Genomic DNA, 18,897 nt, shown 5'->3' on the forward strand with positions numbered 1-18,897 from the left:
TGGGTTTGGGTCTTAACTCTGGACCTCACTCCTTTCTTTCCTGTTTCTAACTTTGGAATGGGAAAATTAGTCCTGTGCCTATCTCACCATTTTGTGTTTTGGAAGTACATGGCATGTTTTGTTTCACCAGCTTACAGCTGAAGAGGAATTTGCCTTAGAGTGAATATTAACTGATTTAGATGAGATTTTGGATGTTAGAGTTGATGACATGAAAAGGACATGGATTTTAAGGGGCCAAGGGTAGAATGCTGCAGACCAAATGATTGTGTCCCCTCCAAATTCATATGTTCAAACTCTACCCCACAATGCGATGGTATTTGGAAGTGGGATCTTTGGGATATTTGATTAGGTAATGAGGGTGGAGCTGTCATGAGTGGGAATTAGTGTCCTTATGAAAGACCTCAGAGAGTTCCCTCTCTCCTTCTGCCATGTGAGGTCATAGCAAGAAGACTACTGTCAATGAGGTAGGAAGCTGGCTCTTACCAGACATCGAATCTGCCAGTGACTTGATCTTGAACTGCTCAGGTTCCAGAAATGTGAGAAATAAATTTGTTTATAAGCCATCCAGTCTATGTTTTTTTTTTTTTTTTTTTTTTTTTTTTTGTTACAGTAGCCCAGACACACCAAGACATGAAGGTTGGAAAGAAACTGTACTTTATGGTTGCAGTAGTTAAAAATGAGTGAACTAACTTTCCAGGTATAAACTTGGGCAAACCTCACTGTTGTCTTGTTTTGAGAAATTGGCACAGCCACCCCAACCTCCAGCAACTACCAACCTGATCAGTCAACAGACATCAACAGTGAGGCAAGATCCTTCACCAGCTGAAAACCCATCTTTTAGCAATAAAGGGTCTTTGTATTAAGGTATGTACATCATATTTATTAATTTATATTTTTAAGATTTTTTAAGGATTTTATTTTTCTTTTTAAGCAATCTCTACAACAGAACATGGGGCTCAAACTCACAACCCTGAGATCAAGAGTCACACTCTGGGACACCTGCATGGCTCACTGGTTGAGCGTCCGCCATTGACTCAGGGTGTGATCCCGGGGTCCTGGGATCGAGTCCCACATCAGGCTCCCTACAGGGAGCCTGCTTCTCTCTCTGCTGATATCTCTACCTCTCTCTGTGTCTCTCATGAATAAATAAGATCTTAAAAAAAAAAAAAAAGTCACACGCTCCACCAACTGGGCCAGCCAGATGCGCCAGTACATCGTTTTTTAGACATAATGCTATTACACAGTTAAAGGTTATAGTATAGTGTATACATAACTTTTATATGCACTGGGAAACCAAAAAATTCATTTGACTTGCTTCACTGTGATATTTGTTTAAAAAACAACATGCTTATTTGTTATGAAGGCATAAATCTAGGCACAGAGCAAGAAGGAAGAAAGAGCACAAAACTTAGGAGATTGCTGTCCTTTATTTCATTGTGACTTCACTGTCAGATAATGACAACAGTTAACCGGAGAGATGGGGAAAAGGGACAGAGACAAGGATGAATAAAGGCTGTTAGAAGTCTTCATTGTAGCTATCAGCGAGGGCTTCTTGAAGACGTGAAATTTGTGGTGGGATTTGAGAAAAGAGGAAGCAGCCTGGTGAACATAAGGCAAGGGTATTGCAGAGAACTGGATGATGAACGGTTTGCTTCAATAGTTAACCATTTAGGAATGATTCACATAAGTCATCATTTACGCACATAAATCACAAAGAAGACCTAAAATATAGCAGAAAAACAAGAGGGAAGAGAGGAAATAGAATTTACCTCTTAAACACATCCCTTTCAATTCCCTACAGGCCAAACTAAAATAGGACACAGAAAAAAAACAGGCAAAGGATTCCGGTACCGGGAGTAGCCCCCTAGAGTGGCTTATATCTTCTTGGAAGGGGAAATGGGATCCCAGCTGTACCGCTCCTTTTTTCATTCAGACTTAAAATGTTTTGTGCTTGTGGTTGCTTGGCACAACACTGCCTTTTACAAATAGAAAACCTGATCACAAACTGCTTTTCCTCTGTGACATGCCACCTACATTGTAATGTGTTTCACTGGTGAAATCACAAGGTGACATGCTTTTCAGTTCGCTAGAAAATGTTCTACACGTCACAAATGAAGTAACTTGCCAACATTTGCCTGAGCAATTCACATTCAGTTATGTATTCCTCTACTAAATGTAAGGTCCTAAAACAGGTGAAAGATGTGTTGCTAATGTATTAGCAGCTTGCTGAATATACAAGATGACTTACTGCAGTGCTCAATGAAAGAACTATTACTCCAGCTATCACAGAGGACTGTACATTCATTCATTGAGTTAACATACCCACAACACTCCAGACTGTTACAAATCCACTTAACAGCCCCGAGTCCTGGGTTTTCTGTTCATATTTCTAAATTAGCATAAAGAAATACAAAATCATAAGCAAGGAGAATCCCCACAGGCGACTGCTAAGAGGTTCTGTTGTTTATTTTGGCATACATAAGAAATATTTGGAATTCCCCAAATGTAAAGCAGTTCATTAAGACTATGTGATTAAATGAGGCTGGCCTAATAGTTCTGGTCTTTAAAGAGTGTCTCCCTTCTAATGGGAGCATTGAAGCAGAAGCATAGTAAGTTCATGAATAAAATAGAGCAAAAAGACTCATTTGGGCTGGATATGGCAGAAACATAGGGAAAAGTTTCTCCCCTTCCTTTTCTTGGCTACTACCTCCTCATATCACCTGTGAGAAAAGGCAGCATCAGAGAAAAAAATGCACCCTGAAATCTATCTTTTTCATCCTTCTCTTTGACTCACCAAGTCCCACTTAATGAGGTCTCTGGTACCACTTCTTTGCTTTTTTCTTTTCTTTTTTTTCCTTGTTTTTTCATTGTTAACTTTTGTTTTCCTCCACTTGCTAAAAAGTGTAGAAGGGCAACTTTAAAAAGCTGAGTTTTCTACATATCCAAGAGAGGTCAGACTCCAGATGAAGCATGGGGTTCCATCCAAACTGGTAGAGAACTGTAGGCTCACCAGCAGTGATTTTTATGGGCCAAGCTAGCTAGGCCTGGCGTCCAATGGTGAGAGCTGCTATGGCAGGCCTGGGTCTCTGTCTCTGCTCTTCACATACCTGAGATGCAGAGCACCTGTGTGTGGTAGGACTGGCCCCTCAGCACTTAGGGCAACTGTCTATTGAAGAACTCTCCCCCTCATCTAAGGTAGTGTTTCTTAAACCTTTTGGACTGACATTCACAGCAGGAGCTATGTTTTATTTCACAATTCATATTTGTCAGGGTCCACCACTCAGGAAAAAAAAAAGAAACCAAGGCAAGTATTTCAGCAGAGAGAATTTAGCAGAGGGAATTGATTAAATAGATGTTGGAGCGGCTGTAAAATTTTAAAAAGAACACTGGAGTAACACGTCAACAATAATTGCAAGTAGCAGGTAACTGCCTTTGGGGCGAGAGATCAAAGAGTGGAGGGGAGGGTGGGTTCTCAGAACCCAGCAGCTTAGAAGAGAAGGAACATGGTTGTGGGACCCAGACCTCTGCAGAAACACACTGCCTGACTCATGCTGCTAAGTCTGGGGTGGAGGGAGAAGTGGTGCTGTGAGGCTGGTTCTGGAAGTGCCACTAGAAGCCTGAGACAGAAATTACTGCCTCCAGGCTAAAAGGCCATTGCTAGAGTGATGCTGATAGGAATAGCAAGCTAACAGGAAGCGACCATGTCAGCAAGTTGGCTTCCTCTTCTTCCAGCCTTGTGCTCTTCCCTACTATATCCAGGAGCTAGAAGACAAAGGAGATATGTGGGTTGCCTAGTTCCAGCTCCACCAATACCAGCAGTAGAGGGAGGGTAGGTTTGAAGCCCAAAGTCCAATGACTGTTGTATTTGACTAGAACTATGTGCATACACTCTGCATTTCGTTCCTATTGCTTCTGTTTGAATCTACCTTACCCCACTCTATCTTACCCTATCACATTTTAAACATTAAAAAGCTGGATAGGATGCATGAAATTGATTTCATGACCTATTAAACTTTGTTCTAGGACCTAGTAGTGACTTTGAGCATTGGAATTCAGTGTCCCTTACCTCCCAAACTCTCCACACCAAAAGTGACTTAGGGGAACTGCCTCTTAAGGTACTCGCTCATCCACTGAACACATATGGGGGCCCACACTTTTCCATAGGCCTCAGGGATATTTATATTAGGAGTCTATTAATGTCCTCTATAGCATCAGAAGGGGGAAAGCAAGAGAGGGGAGGTTTAACTCAAGAGAGAAGGAGCCATGAATCAAAAATATTGTGTCCTTATATGAAAGGTATTTTTTTTTTAAATTTTTTTTTAAACTTTTATTTATGATAGGCACACAGTGAGAGAGAGAGAGAGGCAGAGACACAGGCAGAGGGAGAAGCAGGCTCCATGCACTGGGAGCCCAATGTGGGATTCGATCCCGGGTCTCCAGGACCGCGCCCTGGGCCAAAGGCAGGCGCCAAACCGCTGCGCCACCCAGGGATCCCATATGAAAGGTATTAAAGATGTATTGGAAATACCCAGAAATGTACGTCAGAGGAGTTTGAAATCCAGTGAGGAGAAAAGACAAAAGCCAATGAGTAAATAATGCGTGAGCTGCCACTAGATGGTACGTTGTCTAAGTGGGTGATACAGGCAGGAAATTTTGTGAGTACAGAGCAGGAATAGGATTGTGAGCAGGAATGATCAGGAAAGGCTTCATGTAGAGGCCTGAGGCAGTTTTTGCATAATAGGTAGAATTTAGGGTAGGGGGATAGCATTCCAGGTGAAGAGATTATCATATAGAACAAGGTAAGGAAGTGCACAACATGCTTGAGGCAGTATTGGAGCTTGTGGATCAGAACTAGTAAGGGAAATCTGAGTGTCAACCAGAGCCAAGAGGTGAAACCCTATAAATGGAGAGGGTGTATTGATTCAATGTTGGGAGCTATTTCCACTTAAGAAGCTGGTAGAAGAGCTGGTGAATAACACAATGAAGCATGCTTTGAGGAGAACCAAGGTCATGAACCACTAAGGAGGGTGGCCAGCAAAGTCAAATGCTATAGCGGCCAAGACTGAGAACTGAGGAAAAATGTCTGACTTTGAACCAGATGTGCTAAATCTTTTTTTAAGATTTTTATTTGAGAGAGATCATGCAGAAGCGGGGAGGAGGGGCAGAAGGTGAGTGAGGCAGACTCTTTCGCTGAGCAGGACCCCGAGATCATGACCCGGGTGAGGCAGATGATTAACTGAGCCACCTAGTCGCCCCTAGATGTGCTAAGTCTCTTTAATGAGGGCAATGGCTCATGACCATATTGTCCATGTAGATTAATCCGTTATTACTTTCAGATTTGCACAGTGTGTTTAACTATTACTTGAACTAATCCAAAGTCTCCAGTGAAAAGAATAAACTATTGTCAGTTCTCATTCCTTCCCAACTGTCCACAGCCATGCTAGGTTTTCTAAGGTTGTGCTTCAGGAGCTCATGTTCTTCCTCTGTGACCATCCTCCTTCAGCTTACTTCAAGGCAGCTGCTGCCTTTCACTGCTGTCATCATTCTCCTTAAGTGGTTTGTCCTGCTGAGCTGCTTCTCTGGGGATTCTGACTTCAAAAAAAACAAGGAGGGTTATGCATTGGGGCCTTGCATTTGCAGACTTCTTCATGGCTGTAGACTGCACTACAACCCTGGCCAGCTGCCTTGTAAATGCAAGTGACTGGTCACAAGGGAAATCAGATGAGGGCTAGATGGATCAGGTGAACCTATCATCTCTACTACAAAAACATGTGTTCAGCTGATAGCAGATCAGTATCATCTTCTCCAGGAGTAAAGGAGACTCTATTTATATGTTCATTATATATGCAGAGTTGTGATCAAATTGCTAGAGGTGACAAGCCCAGGTGTTGCTTCTATAAGGATGTCATTATTGCTACTAAGCATTAACTCAGGTTTTGTTCTGGATTTTATTGCTTGAATGCTGTCATTACTTCTGTACAATATAAGCTATGATGACGGAGATTTTTTTATTTTTATTTATTTATGATAGTCACAGAGAGAAAGAGAGAGGCAGAGACACAGGCAGAGGGAGAAGCAGGCTCCATGCACCGGGAGCCCGACGTGGGATTCGATCCCGGGTCTCCAGGATCGCGCCCTGGGCCAAAGGCAGGCGCCAAACCGCTGCGCCACCCAGGGATCCCGATGATGGAGATTTTAGGTTCTTTTCTTTCTCTTCGACATCAGGTTCCAGCTACTATCAACTGCTTCCTCATTTACACTGAATAGTTTTTTTTTTTTTAAAGATTTTATTTATTCATGAGAGACACAGAAAGAAGGCAGAGACATAGGCAGAGAGAGAAGCAAGCTCTTGGCAGGGAGCCCAATTTGGGACTCAATCCCAGAACTCTGGGATTATGCCCTGAGCCCAAGGCAGACGCTCAACTGCTGAGCCATCCAGGTGTCCCTGCATTGAAAAGTTTTCATAACTGAACCCCCTATGCAGGTAGCCTAGATAGGTCATGTGCATAAGCTTAATATTTACTGAGTATACTCTGGGCTGAATCAAATAGAATATGCAGATACATACCGAGTTGAAACATGATTTTGATAGCTGGCACTACAGTTCCTCTTGGGCCAAGTGCTTTCTTTGTGTAGGAAAATACTTTGATAAATAGTTGAGGAGTAGAAGGTGGTCCTGAAGGTATAGGTTAGGAAACAGAGATAACTAAAAGTATTATATAAAGAGAGAAAAGAAGAGAGAGAGGGCCAGGGAGATGTTGGTTAGTGCAGGGTTGCCATTTCTGCTGAAAAAGGATATGGGTTGGTGGATACCAATGCCATTAGGATACCGAGGTCCTTCCAAGACCAGGGAATTCTAACTTTAGGTTATCTGCATCCTTCATTTAAAACCCTTCAGCTGCTCCAAACCTTCAGCGGAACCTGTTATACAAATGACCAACCAAAGAAAAGGGCTTGATTTCCAAACTGTGTCAGCAGGAGAGAAAAGCGCTGCAGAAGGTGAGATGTGAGAGAGTCCATGTGTTCAGAGAGAGCAAGAACTCAGCCAGAAGTGACCCTGAGATTCTAAAACCCCCAGGGATTGTACCATCTTGGAGAGAACATTGGCCTTTCCACACGAGGTGGGAAAGGGACTTGAGTCAATTTTAACAAAATTTCTGTGGACAAGGTGACCCCGACTGAGAACTGGATGACATGCACAGTAAGCAGCTTGCTATTTTCAATCATAATTTCTCAAGAGACATTTATTGGTAGAAAATGACAGGGTAATTCTGCCGCCCCCCTTCCTCCGTTTATTTAAATTACTAGGTCTCATTTTCCTCATCTGCAAAGTCTGGAGATTGGACAGAGACCATCTCCGTGGTTTCTATTAGAGTCTACAGCTCTAATAACGATGTTACAGATGCAGAGAACAGACTGGTGGTTGCCAGATGTGGGGATTGGGAGTAGTGGGTGAGGAGGGTGGTCGAAGGGTACAAATTTCCTATTGTAAAATAAGTCAGTCCTGGGGATGTAAGGTACAGCCTGGTGACCAAAGTTAACAACACTGTATTGTATATTTGTAAGTTGCTAAGACTGATCTTGAATTATTTTTATGTTTTTTTTTTTTTTTTTGAGGTACATTCACCTACAGTGAAATGTGCAGATTTTACGGGTACTATTCCATGAGTTTTGACAAAGGCATATGCCTCTGTAACCCGAAGCCTAAGGAAGAGACAGAGCTTCTCCATCACTAGAGAATTCCGTCTTCAGCCGCACCCCAGCCTCCCCTCCGGCCACCCCTCTTCTGACTCTTACCACGAAGGGTTAAATAAGATTTAAACATTGTTAAATGCCAGTCTTTGTTTCACAGTGGTCCATCGGTATCGACGCCCTGATTTCTCCAAGGCACTGGGCACTAGACATCGTCTCCATTTTGCAGAGTAAGGCGTTCCGCATCCGGGAGTGAACTGCCCCCGGGGATCCGCTGCCCCGGGTAGGGGCAGGGCGGGAACCGAGAAGCGGTTCTGCGGTTTCTACGGTTTCTACGGCCCCGGCCCCGCACCTCTGAGAAGGCTGCTGCAGAGTCCACAAACCATCACCTCAGGAATAGCATACGCCTCAAACGTTCAGCCCAAATCGGCGCCTCTTAGGCGTTCTCAGACCTCAACAATCCGAAAGGCCGTACGCTCTACACCTTACTAAGGGACTCCTCTCCACCCTGCTCCTCCGAAAGCGGCAGAGGGTGTGCAACACTGCAAATGGGATTTTGCTGGTGGAAAGGCCAAAGGGGGACGGGCCGGCCCGGGCCCGACGACCTTTACGGAGCCCGGCGGCGAGACGCCCGGCGCTGCCTCCTCCGGCGCCACAGCTACCGTCTCAGAATAGAGCGGCACCGAGGCGCTCCGCCGACCGCAGCGGACCAGCGTCCGGCCGAGGGATTGGCCGCGGCCGCGGCAGGGCTCGTCGGGCAGTCCCCGAGCTCGATCAGCCGCGCGTCCTCCTCCAGGTCACCGCCCGCCCCTCTCCGCCTCACCCTTGCGCCGCCCTTCCCCCGCACCCGGGCGGGGTTCTCAGGCTCCTCCCCCGAGTTGACTGTGAGCCTCTGTGCTCCCCCCACCGCTCGCCTCGCGGCTGCCATGGCAACCGTACGCCGCCGCCGCCGCCTCTTCACGCACGTCGGGAACTAACGGACTCGGCGGCCGCAGAGGCCTGTGCCCTTCCCCCAACCGGGCCGCATCACCAACCGGCGGCCGAGCTGCGGCACCTAGGTAATGAATCCGAGGGAGAGGGGCGCAAGCAGGAGAGCAGGTGGGGGGGTATCCAGGCTGACAGCCCCACCCAGTGTCCCGCCGCCTAGGCGGTGCGGCGGCGCGGCGGTCGGGGCGCCGGCAGGGGAGGTGGAGAACAGTGGGAGCTCGAGGCTCGCGGGGCATTATGGGGATCGTAGTTTAGCGGCCCCGCAGGCTTGCGGCCGTGGCGGCGTGGCCTGGACCGGCGAACTACAAAGCCCGGCGGCCCTGGCTGCTGGGAAAGACCGATAAACTTTGAGCCTACCGGGCCAGAGAAAATCTGTGTCTTTGTGGTGCTGGGGCTCTTGGGTGGTCGCCGAACTGCGCTCTGCGCTGGGAAAGGGAAGTGGAGGTGAGACTTGGGCTTCCCGTCCTGCCGTTTGGCCCGCCCCGGTTAACAGCGCTCAGCCCCACCCCGACTGGGCTGGGCCACCGCCCCCGGTAGTCTCGGTGATGAGCAGCCGCCCCAGCTGCAGGGCCTCGGGCCTGCGGCGCCTCTGACCCTCCCAGGTTGCTGCTGCCGCTCGGTGCCGAACCGTATGTATGGCACACATTTGATGGGAGACCGAGAAACGGTTTTTTTTAACAGGCCTTTCTCCTTTCCCTAATACGTTTATTTTTAGATATTTAATCATGTTTATTCTGAAGTAGCTCGGAGGTGTTTGCATATTAAAGCCATTAATAATTACTCAGAGGGCATTAATATTTAAAGGTCAAGTGTAGAAGTAGAGACCATGCTATTATATAGTAATACCTTAAAAAAAAACCGTTCTGCCTTTTGCGTTTTATTTATTGAGGGTCAATATTGTAAAATGAGCCCCCCTCACCCCTACTTAATACTAGCTTGAACATTACCTACACATATTTGAAGATTAATTTAGCTTTAAATTACTAGTGATTTTTAAAGCACAGACTGGTCTTTTTTTTTTTTTTTTTTTAAAGCAGTGAGTAGTAGTAATTATTTTCTTTGATTATTTTAATGTTCTTTAGAATTTCTCGGTAGCATGTTTTCAGAATGAAAAATGCCGTGTTCTACTTAAAAAAAAACAAAAAACAAAAAACTCTGCAATACACCTTAGTCCTTAGAGTTGGCTCAGGCCTTGGTGGTAAGGAAGCCCACCAGATTTAAAAAACCTGCCTTGATTATCTTTTAAAATTTTTTCAACAGGTAGATAACGATCCTAGAAATTTGGTATTTTATAGAGTATGTGGAAAAAATTGATAGTAGAGTGGTCTTATTTTGTGTGTTTTACATCATTTTTTTAAAAAAGAATTTATTAGCACAAGCAGAGGGAGCAGCTGAGGGACAGGGAGAAGGAGGCTCCCAGCTTAGCAGAGCTTCTTGATTCCCAAGACCCTGAGATCATGACCTGAGCCAAAGGCAGACACTTGACCAACTGTGTTTTATTTATTTATTTATTTTTAAACTTAAAAAAAAAAAAATTAGTTTTGAGAGAGAACAAGTGGGAAGGGGCAAGGGCAGAGGAGGAAACAAACTTTCCACTGAGCAGCAGGGAGTCTGATGCAGGACTGATCCCAGGACCCTGGGAGCATGACTTGAGCCAAAGGCAGATGCTTAACTGACTGAGTCACCCAGCTCCCCAGACTGTGTTTTAAACAAGAAAATAACACAGCGCCCCTACAAAATTCCCTTTTTCTCAAAATAAGACTGGCTTGTAAATTTTACTTAAAGTACCAATTTTTTACAAGGATATGGAAAGTAAATTTTGTAAGACCATTATAAAAAAATTGAGGCCTTATTAGGGGTTGGAAGCATTTTATTTGTTTATTCAAGATTTGTTAAGAACCTATTATATTGGGGACACCTGGGTGCCTCAGTGGTTGAGCGTCTGCCTTTGGCTCAGGGCGTGATCCTGGAGTCCAGTGATCGAGTCCCACATCGGGCTCCCTGCATGGAGCCTGCCTCTCCCTCTGCCTGTGTCTCTGCCTCTTTCTGTGTCTCTCATGAATAAATAAATAAAATCTACAAAAGAACCTATTATATTGTATATTATGCCTGGTAGTGGGAATAAAAAGATGATAGAAGATAATCTGTGTTCTGTATGAGCAAACAGTTACATCATCACAATAGTATGATAGAGGTAGGTGCAAGTTACTGTAGGATCCCAGAGTGGGAATAAATAGTCATATAACATTTAACTGTTATTGAATACTTAATTTTAGTGAGGCTCCGTGCAGTATTTTGCACGTAGCCCATTATTTAATTCTCATAAAAATTTCTAGCTACTGTTATTTAGAAATGAGGAAGCAAACTAAGAGATCTTGTCCAGAGTCATAGGTGATAAAGTTTGAACCTGGGATTTCAACTCAGGTGGGGTATAACTCATTTAAGTCATGATCTCAGCCCCTGATGCCATTCTCTGTACCCATTGGTAGAAAGATTCTGACCCTAAGGAGATTAGGGGAAGTTTCCAGTATGGTGTGACATTTGACTTGTGTTAAGAAAGTTGAGTAACCTTTCAATGGAAGAGAAGATGAGGAAAGTCATTTTAGGCAAATGGCAAAGGATAATTTCTAGTGGTTTGTGTTTGCAGAACCCTAGGTCTTTCTTATACCTCAGTCCCAGAGTATGAGTACTTGCAGTGTAGTGGGTGGAAGATGGTAAAGTACTTGGTACCATGATAAAGAGTTTGGAAGGTTTTTTTTTTCAACATGGGACAGCCATCAAATTTCGAATGGAGTAGTAGTGGTGTTGTCGGGTTTGTATTTTAGAAAGATAACTCCAGCTGAAGTGTGGAGAATGGACTTTGAAGAGGGGAGATCATGTGGGGAAACTGGTTTTAGTGGGGGAGAAAGTACAATAGAAAAATGAAGAGTCTGAACTAAGTAGTTGGAGTTATGGAAAGACAGGGATTGTAGAAGTATTTAAGGGATAAAGGGATAAGTATTTAAGTATTAAGGGATAAAATTGATAGCAGCACTTTTGGGGTGTGTACGTATGTGGGACCGTATGTGAGCGAGTGGGACCATGTTTGAAAGGAAGTGGGAGAAGTGCCCACGAATGAGACTGAGAGGTTGGGAGGCAGAGAAGAAAAATTAGAGTGAGTGTGCATAACGAATGACAAAGGAGAGGAAAGTAAGAAGCAGAAATGGCCTGGGTTATCATGTGTCTTGAAGAGCGCAAGTAAGGTAAAGATTGAAACTTTTTTTTTTTTTAAGATTTTTATTTATTTATTCATGAGAGAAAGAGAGAAAGAGAAAGAAAAAGAAAGAGGTGCGGAGACAGGCAGAGCGGGAAGCAGGTTCCATGCAGGGATCCCGATGCGGGACTCAATCCTGGGTCTCCAGGATCACTCCCTGGGCTGAAGGCGGCGCTAAACCGCTGAGTCACCCGGGCTACCCGATTGAAATATTTCTAATGGCACAAAATCCATTTTCCTCCTTTAGGAAAATCTTTCTAAACTTCTTTGCAAAAATGAAAAGGAATGTGAGCGTAGGCTACTTGAAAAATAAGTTTAAATTTTTCATGGTATTACATATACAAAAGAAAATAGAATAATGAACCCCCTATGTAGTTGTCACCTACCTTGAAGAGTGAACACATAACCAGTTTTGTTTCATCTAAAACTCCTGTCCCCAAATGGATTATTTTAAAGCTAAACTCAGATATCATATCTCTTTATCTGTAATTGTTTCAATAGATATCCTTAAAATTAAGGGTTCTTGGAGTGCCTGGCTGGTTCAGTCAGTAGAGTGTGCAACTCTGGATCTTGGGGTTGTGAGTTCAAGCCTCATGTTTGGGTGTAGATTACTTAAGTAAATAAACTTTAAAAAAGAATTAAGGATTCTTAAAAAAAAACTTATTCTACTTACCTGACAGTACTTATTGATATGAAATTTCCAGACACACCTATCTTTAAAGAATTTTGACCCTGAAGAAATGAAAGAGATGAAGCAGTAACTAAAAATGGTTTGTAGGTTTTTCTCTTTCCTTTCTTATAAATATCGATAAACTATTTGGGAAAGAGCCAATAAAGAGGAAATGTTTGAAGATGTAGGAGATGAGAGAGGACATAGCTGACAGAGGTCTCTGAAAATGTAGGAAAGGATAGATGAGCAGGGTGGGAGAATTAGTTTAGAATTAGTTGCATTTTGTAAGTATCAACTAAGTACTAGCTGTGCTTCTAGGCAGTGTGCTAATATAGACAGGAGGAGAGAGGCATTAAAAAAGAAAAGAAGTGAGAATAGAGGTGGATATTTATAGGTTGGGTGGCAAAAGGTTAGAGTAGTTCAAATTTATATTCTCTAAGAGGCAGATTAGGAATCAAGGCCAGTTGATAAGAGGAGAGTGGATTTAGGAAAGGAGAATGATGGACATGTGGAATAGCCACTATGGAAAGCTAGGACAGACAGGTTAAAAATAGTTTCATAGCTGAGATTAGAATTCGGTAGTTTTCAATGACAGTGAAACAAGGTTGTGTGATTCCCCCCCCCCCTTAAATTTTGATTTACTGTGGGAGAACTTAAAATATTGAAACCAATAGCCTAATGTGTTACTAAAGAGAAGAGAATCTAGGCTAAGAACTTATGTTGAGTATTCCTCAACAACTTTAGATTTATTCTAAATTATTAACTGATAATTATCTTTTTATGTAAATACCACAGTAAAATTAGAAGGCTCTTATGGATTGTTTGGATTTATACTTTTTTACTTTATTTTCTCAACATACACAGTAGTATTCTTTTATAGAGAACATTTCTCTGTATAAAAGGATTGTTTACTGAGTGTGGTATAGTGGAAGGGGTCAGATATATACGTTGTCCATTTTGGAACTACAACTTATTTTCTACGTAATCACGGGCAAGTTTCCAAACCTGTCTCCTTACCAAAAAGATATTAATACTATTTATAAGATTTTTGGGAAGAATAATGGAGGTAAACCCTAAGTGCCCAGTGACTGAAGGCCTTTCTTTTCACTTTCTCCCCCTGAGCAACAATGTGCCAGGATTGTCATTTCTGTTTGACAATAGGCTGTGTTCTGTGACTTTACCTGACCATATTAAGCAGGTAGATCAAGGCAGTAGGTATGTTACAAAATGATTTGTTCTATAAAAGGATTCATCAGTTATTCTTTTTAAGTGAGCTTCCTTAAATGCTGCAAAATGTTATTTTATGGACCATTAATAATAATAACATCTTTGCCTTTCTTTAATCTTCAAAGAAATTTGGAATTCTGATGCATGATATGAGATCCGAATAGCTCTAACATTCTTCAATTGACTATATCTTATTTCTGGACTGATATGTATTATAATCTCACTAATTTTGATCATCAGTTTGTAAATGAAAATATGTATATTTTAATGTTCTAAGCATTATTTCAAACACTCTTTTCTCCTAGATAATTGAACTTACATATGGTAGACCTAATGAAATAAAATCTTAGAAAACTTAGTAAAAGTTAGCTAGATAAATTTAAGGCATAGATTGTGAGAGTAATTTAAAACCAAAAGCAGTGTTTTCTAAAATGAGTTGTTCCATTAGATGGAACATCTAATGTTGTTCTAACTAGATGGAACATCTAGTTGTCCACTAGATGTCTTTATGTTTCTTTTGCATGGTTTTATTATGGTCCTCTTTGAAAGTATGGAGATGGAATAAATGGCCTTTAAGTCCCTTTCCAACTTTGTGATTCTTAATTAGTAATTGTCCACTAGTAATTATTTACTAAGAGTTCCTATTAAGCAACGTATTTAAAAGTGAGCTTTATTTTTTAAGTTTTAAAATTCCAGTTAGTTGTGTGATATTAGTTTCAGGTGTACAGTATAGTGATTCAACACTTCTGTACAACACCTGGTGTTCATCACGTGTGCACTCCTAAAATCCCCATCACTTGTTTCCGCCATGCTTCCATCCACATCCCCTCTGCTAGCCATCAGTTGTTCTTTATACCTAGGAGTCTGTTTCTTGGTTTGCCACCCGCCTCCCCATTTTTCCTCTTTGTTTGTTTTTTGTTTCTTAAATTCCACCTATGAGTGAAATCATATAGTATTTGTCTTTCTTTGACTTATTTCAGTCAGCATAATACTCTCATGTCATTTCAACTGGCAAGATTTCATTCTTTTTTAAGTGAGCTTTAGTTTGAAATTTTTATTCTTTTTAATATTTTTTTTGGTATGAAGATATTTTTTTGTAAATGCTCCTGTGGTTTATAATCATGTCTGTGTAACTTCAGCCTCATTTATTTCAGTAGTATGTTCCTTCATTCTCTTTGTTTCCTCTGTACCCATGAGTGTCTTTATACTTCAGTATCCTCCCCTTTCTGATGATTTTCCCGTCTTCATTTTTCTTGGTGATTTAGAGATAGGAGGAAATGAATGAGAGGGAATCATTAAGTTCTGTTTTGTTTTTCTTATCCACTCATGGGAGAATATGGATGAAAGTGGTATTTAACATGTACTTCCTGGTGTGAATATGGGTATTTTTATACACCTCTTATTTTCTTTGCCTTTTATATACTCTTTGAAGTGAAGAATTATATGGGCCTTACATAGTTTTCTTACATATACATGGATGTTTGCTAAATGGGGTAGGTGTTTACTAAGTAGTGTAGAGTGGATGATAAATGTATGAGTGAATGGATAGGATAATAACATTAATTGTTTAAAGACTACTGAGGGATGCCTGGGTGGCTCAGGGTTGATCCTGAGATCTGGGATCAAGTCTCACATCAGGCTCCCTGCGAGGAGCCTGCTTCTCCCTCTGCCTATGTCTCTGCCTCTGTCTCTCTCTGTCTCTCATGAATAAATAAATAAATCTTCTTTAAAAAAAAAAGACTATTTGATACAGTAATATGCAGACAGGGTTTTGGAAGATTTTATGTAATAATGCTCAAATACTATGAGATTAAGGATAGTAGTCTTTAATTATATGGGCAACTGGAATAAAATGATTATTTCATATCTACTAGTTAGCTTTTTATTTTTAATTTTTGGATTAGCTATATATCTTTGAAGGAATTAATATATTTTGAAGGAATTTGAGGCAGGAGAGTATAATGAGCCAACAGTGCAGACTGAGTTTAGACAGATGGGGTATAAATCCAGGCTTTGGGCAAGTTTAAATTTTTTAAAGCCTCAGCCTCCTCTTCTATTAAGTGGGGGTAACCATTTTAATTTAGTAGTGTGATAAGGGTTAAATGAGATAATGACTAGACAGCCATTTTTATCACATTTCCTGATGTGGATGGAATAAGCATTCAGTGAATGTTACTATTGTTTTTATGTTAAAAGGGTACTTTACAGTTTAACCTACTTTTTTTTTTTTTTTAATTATTTATGATAGTCACACACATAGAGAGAGAGAGAGAGGCAGAGACACAGGCAGAGGGAGGAGCAGGCTCCATGCACCAGGAGCCCGATGTGGGATTCGATCCCGGGTCTCCAGGATCGCGCCCTGGGCCAAAGACAGGCGCTAAACCGCTGCACCACCCAGGGATCCCTTAACCTACTGTTTTAAAACAGAGTGACAGATGATAAACATCTGCTTCAGTGTTTTAAAGAGTTGAATACATGGGCAGAAATTATTATAGTGGTTACTTTTGAGAAACATTTAAGCTCTTAGAATGATCTTTTTAAAAAAATGTATTTATTCATGAGAGACACAAAGGTAGAGGCAGAAGCACAGACAGAGGGAGAAGTAGGCTCCCTGCAAGGAACCCAATGGGAGACTCTTGATCCCATACAAGGATCACTACCTGAGCCTGAGCCGAAGGCAGACTCAACCGCTGAGCCACCCAGGTGTTCCAGAATAATCTTTTTAGATTCTTTTATTTTGTATGGATGGTCATTTTTCTGTTTCGCACGTATTTGAGAAGTGAGCATAGGTAAGGAAACAAAAAGTTTTGTTGCTATAGACATTTTCCTCTTGTCTCCGAGTTTATGAAGTCCTATTCTCCATTACTCATGGTAAACTATAGTCTTTGAGCATGTAATCCATCATAAAGAGATGGGAGGTATTGTGGCTTTCAAAGTAAACTGTTTTGGTGACTACTACTCATATAGTAGGGTAATTTATTTCTATTAAAACATACTTTAAGATGCAGTAATTTGAGCAGTTGTTATGTGTTTTTTTTTGATTGCTTGGATTTATTTCAGTTGTTGCATGACATAGACTGGACTTTGGTCATTTCAGTAAACTCAAAAAAAATATGTAGAGCTTGAACAGTGCTAGAATTCAATGTGGTACAAATGCTTAAAATCAAATTTGATTTGTTTTGCTACCACTGTTCTAAGTAGTAGTATTTTGTTCATGTTGCTGTAGTTGAGGCTACTTCAGTGTTTTTAAAATAAATGTCTCATTTCAGGAATTTGCAGCTTCTAGAGGGAAAAGGAACATTCTGAGAGAATTATGGAAGTGAGAATGAAAATAATTTAAAGCAAAAATTTTTTCTAAAGCTTATGTTATAACTGAATTATATGTATTTTAACAATTAGATATCACTCACCTAAAAAATTAGTCTGAAAAAATGTTTTCTTTCCTATTTAAAAACCATTACTGTGGAGACAAAAAAATTATAAGTGACATCTTAAGCAGTTTGGGGTTCTCTGTATAAGTTTATTTTTGGTTTTCCTAAACCTATGCCTTAGTCTTGGTATGAGATAACCCAAGTATGAGCTTTGCACAGTGGCAGTATGGTAGCCAATGAGGTTTATCTGAGATACAATAATTGCTATTGAAAAATCCAAGTGTGTTGAGAGTGAAGGCTCTGTGTGTGTGTGTGTATGTGTGTATATTGTGGGAGGATGGTAGTTTAAAGAAGAGAGTGTGGTTGTAGATGCAGCTGGAGAGATAGGTTGGAACCAGGATTTTGTTAGGTTTATTTACTTATTTATTTTTTAAAAAATATTCTATTTATTCATGAAACACAGAGGTAGAGAGCGAGAGAGAGAGAGAGAGAGACAGGCAGAGGGAGAAGCAGGCTCCATACAGGGAGCCTGACGTGGTACTCCTGGGTCTGTCTCCAGGATCAGGCCCTGGGCTGAAGATGGTGCTAAACCGCTGAGCCAGCAGGGCTGCCCTATTTGTTAGGTTTAGATATGAGTCCTGAAAGAGACAAGTCATAATTATCTAGGACCAAATGAAGCAGTATTGGTCTGAGCGTGAACTTGAGCTGAGCTCTTGTTCTCATTTGAGCATAGAACTCTGCTTGAGCAAAGAACTCTCCTTGAAGATATTACTTGGATCATTCTGTATAGGGTAACAATACTGGATCAGTTCAGTACATATAGCAAGAAGATGCTGAATTCAATTTTGAATATATGTAAACTCAAAATAAGAGCAGTATTTTCAAGCATTGGACATTGCTTAAAGCTGTTCGTACTTTCTTTAGATGTAACCCGACCTTTTTTTTTTTTTTTTAAGATTTTATTTATTTGATAGCACAAGTAAGCAGAGTGGCAGGCAGAGGCACAGGGAGAGGGAGAAGCAGGCTTCCTGCTGAGCAGAGAGCCTGATATGGGACTTGATCCCAGGGCCCTGGAATCATGACTTAGGCAAATATTCAACTGACTGAAGCCACCCAGGCACCCATAACCTGACATTTTAAAAGTCCTAGAAATTTCTGATTAATATTAAGAAGATTTTTAAAAAACCTATATTTCAAGATTATGGCTAAGAGTAATTAAACTTGTGGTATAGCTTCTAGGAATTTATTTTTTATAAACATTTTATTTACTTATTTAAGAGGGAGACAGCATGAGCATGGGGGAGAAGGAGCTCTATCCCAGGACTCTGGGATATGAACTGAGCCAACAGCAGACACATAACTGATTGAGTCACCCAAGAGCCCTGCTTCTAGGAATTTATAATGAAAAGTGGGTCAGTTGATTTCTTTCTTTCTTTCTTTCTTTCTTTCTTTCTTTTCTTTCTTTTCTTTCTTTCTTTCTTTTCTTTCTTTTCTTTCTTTTCTTTCTTTTCTTTCTTTTCTTTCTTTTCTTTCTTTTCTTTCTTTTCTTTCTTTTCTTTCTTTTCTTTCTTTTCTTTCTTTTCTTTCTTTTCTTTCTTTTCTTTCTTTCTTTTCTTTCTTTCTGATTTCTTGTTATTTTTGAAGAAAAATTAGCTGCTCTGAACCTCTATATTAATGTTGAGTGTGGAGTAAAAGTA

At 41.2% G+C, this 18,897-nt stretch overlaps 1 protein-coding gene and 1 long non-coding RNA gene across 3 annotated transcripts in view; one reads left to right on the top strand and one right to left on the bottom strand.

Moving 5' to 3' along the window:
* Window positions 1-1,408: 1,408 nt before the first annotated feature.
* LOC102155683 lies at window positions 1,409-8,492 on the bottom strand. Its single transcript, XR_005378406.1, has 3 exons — window positions 7,798-8,492; window positions 6,569-6,921; window positions 1,409-1,721 (listed from the first exon to the last, which is right to left on the bottom strand). It is a non-coding gene; the product is annotated as an uncharacterized LOC102155683 (long non-coding RNA).
* Window positions 8,493-8,602: 110 nt separating this feature from the next.
* The window catches only part of KATNAL1 (katanin catalytic subunit A1 like 1), a 114,169-nt gene continuing 103,874 nt past the window's right edge, over window positions 8,603-18,897 (top strand). For both annotated transcript variants that reach the window (XM_038573356.1, XM_038573355.1), the window contains exon 1: window positions 8,603-8,750. The gene's annotated coding sequence lies outside the window, so the exon portion shown is untranslated. The remainder of the gene's footprint in view (window positions 8,751-18,897) is intronic.

This window comes from Canis lupus, chromosome 25 (assembly GCF_011100685.1).
Source record: "Canis lupus familiaris isolate Mischka breed German Shepherd chromosome 25, alternate assembly UU_Cfam_GSD_1.0, whole genome shotgun sequence".
NCBI lineage: Eukaryota > Metazoa > Chordata > Mammalia > Carnivora > Canidae > Canis > Canis lupus.